Genomic DNA, 8,213 nt, shown 5'->3' with positions numbered 1-8,213 from the left:
CTTCCTCCTCCCGGACGAGCGCCCCGCGCCCCGGCGGAGGAGGCGCAGGCCCTCGCCCTGCCGCGGGCTGGGGCTGGACAGGGCTCACAGAGCCGAGAGCCCCGGGAAACCCGGGCCAGCCCCAACACACCTCGCAGCCCGCTCCCCGGCCGTCAGTGCTGGGCACGGGGACCCCGCGATCGCAACCGCCCCCAACCCTCGACTCATTCCCGAGACCAGGGGCCGGGACTCCCACTCCCAACTCACCACTAGGCCGGAAGCAGCCAGGCGGAAGCTGCACTCTCCGCCCCGCCCGCCACCAGGCCCCGCCCGCCACCAGGCCCCGCCTCCTTCTGTGGCCCGCCCACCGGCAGGCTCGGGACGGGGCGGGCAATCGCGTGGGCTGTGAGGAAGTCGGAGAACCCACTTCCGGCTGCGCCTCAGTCGTAGGTCCCGGGACTCCAGCTGCGAGAGTGGCGGGCGCGGGGCGGAGCGGAGGGCTCCGGGGGGGCGCAGGTGAGGCCGCGGGCGGCGGGGTACGCTGCCCGGCCCAGCCCGCCGTCTCGGACCGAAAGCATGGGTGGCGGGGCGTGGGGCGGCCTCCGCTGCGGCGGCCCGCTGTGGGGTGCTCGGGGCCGCGGGAAGCGAGGGCCGGGGAGCGGCGGGAAGAAGGTTCCCCGTTAGCTGCCCAAGGCGGGGACCCCCCGGATCCCTTCTCACCCGAGGCCCCGGCGCAGCCGGGCTGGGCACGGCCTCCGTGCGCCAGGCTGTGGGAACGAGGCTTGTTACTATGGTTTGTCTTGATGGTATTTGCTCCGTGCAAACTTAAATAAACGGCCATGGCACACAGTTCCCACAGAGGTTCGTGTGCTTGGAATACACCTAAGAAGAGATGCAAAAGTCAGCAAGCAGAAAGTGAATCAATAATGCCTTCTGATCCACAGGAACTGAAAGATTAGCTCTGGTTTGGGGCTCACACTTGTGTGTGTGTGCGCGCGATTGCCTGTGCTGACTTCTCTCTGTTTGACTACCTCTGGCTCATGTTGCAAGAGCTCCTAACCGTTGTGTGCCAAATAAAGCAAGTTTTTATTCTTGAGAGACTGTAGAATGTTCTCCTTAAGGAGCAAGCTGAGACATGTCTAACTAGTTTAGATATAACAACAGTAACTATTATTTACCAAGGAACAGGCTTTTGGCAGATAATCTAACGATCTAAATAAAGTACTGCTCTGTTGGTGTTTGTTAATGTTTGTATGTTATATTACCAGCACTTGTTTTCTTACTCATCTTTGTTTGAAAGCCTGGATGATGATTTTGGTCTAGTATGTACCTGAGGTAGCCAGAACAAGCAAATTCAGCTGCATTGTGTCACTGAAATTTTTACTAAACCCTGATTTCTTAAAATTTACCCAAGTATTGAATCCAAATGAAGGAGAGGATTTATTATTTCAGTCTTTTCATCACAGAGGCTAATATGTGGATGTTTAATTTTAATCGTGGGTAGACAGTTTTCTCAGTATTGCCTCCCAGTAAGTGGTTCTGCTACCCATGATTACAGGTAAATGGTGTCTGGAGGAGAAAAAGGACTATACCCAAGAAGCCTCTAGCTCTTTGGTTATGATCTTACAACCTAACTTTACTGAATTGGGTTCTAGTTTACCAGGCAGGAGCGCATAGGGGTTTGCCACAGTGGACCTCATTCTGTGATGGTGAGATTGGGCTCCCATACTGTGAACTACTTAACATAGTTTGAGGAGACTTAGCTTGGGCTCAGTACTGATCTCTGAGTCTGTTCCCTCTTCTAAATGTAGAAAGTAAGATAAAGTAAAGATAATCTCTGACACCCTTCCAGCTTTAAAATCTGTAAATTGGTCTGTACTTGACCATTTTTTTCTGACTTAAGCTTCATAAACATATTTAATAATAGACGTTTAATAAGTATTTTTAAATATTTACTAAAAATATCATTGTTGGTTTTCTAAAAGCATCTATTTGAAAAGATTCTTAACACTATATGTCTTTTAGAATACCATTCTTTTATATTTTTTTTATTGTAAAGATGCTGTTCAGAGGGGTTACAGTTAACATGAGTAAGGTAATGAGTACATTTCTTGTCGAGCATTGTTACCTCTTGTTCTCCCACTATCCCTTCCCTCCCCCACTTCCCTCACCCCCCTCCCAAGTTGTAAAGTTCATTTCCAATACACTGTCTAGAGATATCATTGTTGCAATAGGTCATCCTGTTTCCTTGTTTCAGCATTTTGTTATTCCCCTTTCCCATCCCCAAATTAGACAAATGTATATACAAGATACAGGGTACCAAAATCAAGTTCAGTAACAACGGGATATACCATAGGGGGAAGAACATACAAAGGAAACAAAAAAATCACATAGCACATTAAAAACAACAACAAAGACTTATTAATATAGTTTTAATCAAATTAACTAAATCTTACACCATTGACTTATTAATATAGTTTTAATCAAATTAAATCGTACACCATTGAGTAGATCTGCTTTTTGATAAATTCCATGTAATCCATATCACCAGTTGGATCTGCATTAATGTACTTCATACAATTATGTTTTATAAATGGAGTCTTAAAAATCTAAAGTTTTTGTGGTGCTTTTTTTTTCTCCTTAGAAGGTAAACCAGTTTTTTTTATGAGGCATTTCCAGTATTACATATAAATAGCATTTTAAAGTCCCCTTCCCAAAATAATTGTAAACCAGGAAGCCTGCATATGATTCTATTATAATAGGATAATTATTCTCTCTTCTCCTCCCCCTTTTGACAGTATGAGGGTTTTAATTTAGCGTTTCACGTTTGCTAGGAGGTGCTCTGCTGCTTAAGCTATACCTCTATCCCTTTTTTGTTCTGGTTATTTTAAGATAGGATCTCCCTTTGTTATCCTGTCTGGCCTGGGCTGCAATCCTCCTGTTTACACACCCCATCTTAGCTGGGATGACAAGCTTGAACCACCACACCCCACTTTTTCTTTTTACACCCCAGTTTTTCTGGTAAAGTCTTGTGAACATTTTTCCCCAGGTGGGCCTGGAACTTCAGTCCTAACTTCAGCCTTCCAAGTAGGTAGTATTAAAGGCATGAACCATCAAAACAAGACTAATTATTTCCTCGTCATTGAAACACAGAAAGCTCACTTGCACATGTGCTTATTTTCCTATAGTAGCTTTACTATATATATATATATATATATATATATATACACACACACACACACACACATATATGTGTACTTTTCATGGACTTGGTTTCTCCCTAAATTTTATGAGGATTCTTTTCTTCCACTGAAACATTTCTTAAAATTATATGCCTTTAAGAAATCTGATTTCTTGGCTGCAGGTGTGTTTAAGTGGTAGCATTGCAAATGAGACACCCTGAGTTCAAATCCTAGAATAGCCAATAAAAATAAAAAAGAATCTGGCTTTAGTATGTTTGAAAGAACATACTGAAGAAGAATTTGTTAAAGCAGTTTATTGAGTGCTTTCTTTATTCCAGGTGCTGAGCTAGCTGCCTCTCATTATCAATGTTCCTGAGACTAAACACCCTTCAAGATTGTGTTTTTACATCTACTTTACAGATAAATAACCAGACTTAAAAGTAGAACAGCATTCTAAACAAATACATCTTGACAAAAATCTCTTCTCATTTGTGCTAGTCAAAACCTTGACAAAAATGCTTATTATAAAATATGGTTTTTTATTTTATAATTGTTAATTGATAGCTAAAATGCCTCTGTACTTCAAAATTAACCTATTGCTTAGGTGGTAACAGCATGTCTCAAAGAGCTACTACTGTTCTGGGGTAGGTTTCCCAACCATGCCAGTTGATTTGCTTCATCCCTCTTCTCCTCCCGCCCCCCCCTCCCCCAGGCATGACCTGTATTGTCTTCTCTACTGAGCGGTTTCACTGTACAGTGTTCCACTGACCCATTAGTGCTGCTTCCTGCCCTTGGCCTCTCTTCTGAGTGGTTCGCACTGGGGCAATTTCTTTCCAGCCTGTTTGGCCCATGAAGTATCCTAGAAACAATTGTGTCCGAGAACATTCAGCAGGATAATATTTTTTTTTGCAATTATAACTCTGTTAGCCATTGTTTTTATTTGACAGAAGTACCACAGCTAGATATTAACTAATATTACTAGGAAACGCTTTTTAAATTAGAAAGCATGCTTTTTAAACTTAAGGATACAACAAAGGAGGTAATGAAATTTTGTTTTTAAAGAATTAGTCCTTAAAATAAGACTAAGAAGATTCAGTAGGGTGCAGTATAAGGTTATGTAATTCAGAGGGTTGCATATAAATATATAGCAGAATAACTCATTAAACCTTCTTTAGTTAAAGATTGCCTGGGACATTTATCTTCACAGGGCTATTCTTTCATAAAGGTTTTAAACCAAGTGCTGCCTTCTCATTAATGGCCTTCCTATCTGTACTGTTGAGTTTTTTGTTGTTGTTTTTGGGGGGAGTTGTTTTTTGTTTTTCTTGTAGCATTTAACTTCAGTTACTTTATTTGATTACTGGTTTGTTGTCTGTTTGTCCTCTAGAATGTAAATTATCCAAGATCTATTACCCCTAAAACTAGAACATGGTTTTAAACAATTGACTTCTAGATAATAGTATTGCTCTTTATTTCAGTAACATTTAGTGTTTGAACAAGTAGTGAAATCACTTAAATCTTGAGTGTGAATTTCATGTTAAATTCTCAGTATTTCAATGGTACGTTTAAAATAGATGGATATCTCAAAAAAAAAGATCTATAAAGGTTAATTAAAATGTTTGGGGAAAGTTTAAATAATTGTGGTTTTCTCATTAATGAAAAAAGTCTACTTACTTAATGATTTCCAGGTATATGATATGATACATAGGAAGGCAAGTGGTGATTCATCACTTTTATTAATAAGATAAAAGGAATAAGTCCTAGACTGTAGGTGCTAAGATTTAAGATAAGAACAAACTAGGGTACAGATCTAAATAGAGATCTTTGAAAATGGGATAATCACATGTGTGTAGACTAGTCCCCTGCCTTTTTTTTTTCCAACCTAACAATTCTCAGTGCAAACTATAGGAGAAATACTTAGTAGGCCCCTTCTGAGTGATTCCTTGCTACCATGGGAACTATATTTTAGAACCAGTTTGTAGCTGGGGGATGGGGAATTTGCGGGGTGGCAGGCGAGGGGGTAGGGAGGAGTATTTGAGCAGTTTAATGCAGGCAATTATTATATTGCTGCTTTGGATAATTTATAAAATTTTCACCTAGTACTGAAAGTGGATGTAAGCTTTTTTTTAACCACTGAAACTGTTTGCATTTACATACAGTGCTAGAAGTTCTAAAAATGCAATTGCAGGAAGTAAATTCCCTATGGTTAGATGACACTCTTTTGGATAACCAAAATGATTAAGAAAATTCCTCTGATCTTTTGGTTGCAGTCCTGAAAGACCCTAAGCTTCCTAGCTAAATCTAGGTAGTCACAACTAGTCTTAACCCTAAATGATGTGTTTAGTTGTGTCAAGGCACTTTTAGCTTTTTTTCTTTGTCCAAAAAATTGGGTTTGAAAGCAGGGCCTACTACTTGCTAGGCAAGCACTCTACCACTTGAGCCATGCTTTAGCTATTTTTCAGATAGAGTGTGTGTATGTAATTTTTTATTAGCATATTTTATGCAAAAGGAGGTTTCATTGTGATATTTGATACAAATATGCAATGTTCTCTAATCAAACTCATTCACTTCACCCTTCGCACTCATCTCCCCTACCTCCTTCTTATAGCATTTTCATACATGTATATAAACTACTACCATAATCACCCTGTCCATTGGCTTCCTCCCTCCCACTAGTATCCCCTCGCCACCAAGAGTAGCCTGCTTTATTTTAGTATGATTCATGTTTTTTGCATATACTTACTGCACAAAGGGGTTTGACTCTGGTAATTCATATGTGCATATGATTTAGCTAGGTGATTAATCACACTTATTGTTCTTTCTTTCCTAATCTCTCTACACCTCTATTGTTTCATAGCTCCTAATGAGATTTCTTGTGCTATCTTAATGTATAGATACCATATACTTTTTTAAGTTTTAGCAAGGATTTATTTTAGAGTAACAGTGTTAAAGTAGGGAGAAATGGAGGATATAACTATTCTTTGTTCCCCACACAGGAAAAAGAGTAAAAGATTCCAATACTGTGTATTTTGATATTATTTGTCCTTTTTCACTTTCTTCTATTTCCCAGTCCCTCCCTCCACAGTTACACTCATGTTCACTCTATATAGACAGGCAGGCAGGCAGACAGACAGATAGATCTGTTTTTTGTCCTGGTCCGGGGGCTTGAACTCAGGGCCTGGGCACTGTCCCTAAGCCTTTGTGCTGAAGGCTAGTGTTGTACCATTTGAGCCACAGCTCCATTTCTAGACTTTTGGTGGTTAATTGAAAATAAGAGTCTCAGAGACTTTCTTGCCCATGTTGGCTTTGAACCACAATCCCCAAATCTCAGCTTTGTGAGTAGCTAGGATAACAGGTCTATGTCACCAGTGCCAGGCTAAATATGAATATCTTTTAAGTCTAAATTCCATAAATTATCAAAAACATGTAATACTTAACCTTTTGAGTTTAGCTTATTTTCAATATGGTGATCTCCAGCTCATGTTTTTGTTCAGGGCTGACCTGAAACCATATCTACCTACTTGTGCCTCACAATAACTGGGATTACAGGCAGACATCACCACATCCAACTTAGTGGTTGACACGGGGGAGGGGGGGGCGGAGAGGTGGCGGCGGGGGGGGGGTTACTTTGTGGGGTTTGGTGGGACAGAGTGGGCAAAAACTGATGCTTCCAACTTTTGCCTTCCAAGAGGCTGGGATTACAGCAATTACCACCATACCTGGCCGCAAGACATCTTTGGTTTCTGTTCTGGGTTCCCTAGTCATCAAATGATAACTCTTGTCCCATTCAAAAAAGTAATTTTGTATAAGAAGACTTAAGTGTAAACTTTTGTATTTTAAAAGCATCCCAGTCAGGCACTGGTGGATCTGCTTATAAATTCTAAGTACTCAGAAGGCTGAGACTGAGGATAGCAGTTTGAAGCCAGGCTGGGCAGGAAAGTCTGAGATGCTTCTCTCCAATATACCATCAAAAAGCCAGACATGGAGCTATGGCTCAAGTGGTAGAGCACTAGCTTTGAGCAAAACATCTCAGAGACATTGCCCAGGCCCTGAGTTCAAGCCCTAAGACCATCCAAAAAAAAAAAAAAAGAAGCCCATAGCACCATCATTTTCACAAGTAGCATTTTAATTTCACCCTCTGCCTTCATCTGATCAAGTTACCTGACCACATAAAAGAACTGCATTTTATATGCAATTGTCAAGATATTATCTTCTATGAAAGATGTTCACTTTATATGTTTTTTTAAAAAATGTCCCAGTAAGTCCCAGTGGCTCTCTACTGTAATCCTAGCTACCCACATGACAAAGAACTGATTCAAAGCCAGCCCAGAAAGTCTGTGAGACTCTTAGTTCCAATTAAGTACCAAAAAGAGCAGGAAGCTGAGCTGTGGCTCAAGGAAGTGGTAGAGCATTAGCCTTGAGCAATAAAGCTCAGGCAGCTCCCAGGCCCTGAGTTGAAGCCCTAGGACCACCTCAAAAAAAAAAAAAAGACCCAGTGGAGATGTTTTAGAATGTGATTCTAAGAGGTTTTGTAAACTACCTTTCCTTCCTCCTTCCTTTCTTTTTTTCAGTGCTAGTGATTAAGCACAGGACCCCACAATTACTTTGCAAGCTCTCTACTACTTGAACTATGCACCAGTCCTTTTGATTTTTTTTGTTTTGTTTTTCAAATAGGATTATGAGCTTTTGCCTCATCACGCTTGAACAGTGATCTTCATATCTCTAACTTCTAAATATCCATGATTTCTAAGGTATAACACCCACAGTACCCATCCTGGAAGCTACCTTTATTTATTGATATTTCCGAGAACAGGACTGAACTCTTTTCCCCTTTTGTAATTCATTCTTCTTTAAAATTTTTATTTTATTGTAAAGAGTACAGAGTGGTTTCAGTTACATGAGTAAGTCAATGAGTACATTCTTGTTGAGCATTGTTACCCCCTCCTTTGTTTTTCTCCTACTATCCCTTCCCTTCCACCTTCTTCACTCGTCTCCCCTGCCCATTGATATTGTAAAGTTCATTTCCAACATGGTGTCTTGTGGGTATCACTGTTA

General features: G+C 40.9%; 1 protein-coding gene across 2 annotated transcripts in view; it reads right to left on the bottom strand.

The window, feature by feature from the left end:
* The window catches only part of Smim15 (small integral membrane protein 15), a 3,007-nt gene extending 2,721 nt beyond the window's left edge, over positions 1-286 (bottom strand). The window contains exon 1 of one of the 2 annotated variants that reach the window (XM_013025279.1): positions 247-286. The gene's annotated coding sequence lies outside the window, so the exon portion shown is untranslated. The remainder of the gene's footprint in view (positions 1-246) is intronic. The other variant, XM_013025278.1, reaches the window with a different exon arrangement.
* Positions 287-8,213: the final 7,927 nt, after the last annotated feature.

Source organism: Dipodomys ordii, unplaced genomic scaffold (genome assembly GCF_000151885.1).
Source record: "Dipodomys ordii isolate 6190 unplaced genomic scaffold, Dord_2.0 Scaffold83, whole genome shotgun sequence".
In the NCBI taxonomy this organism is placed as follows: Eukaryota; Metazoa; Chordata; class Mammalia; order Rodentia; family Heteromyidae; genus Dipodomys; species Dipodomys ordii.
This window is presented reverse-complemented; position numbering and strand designations above follow the sequence as displayed.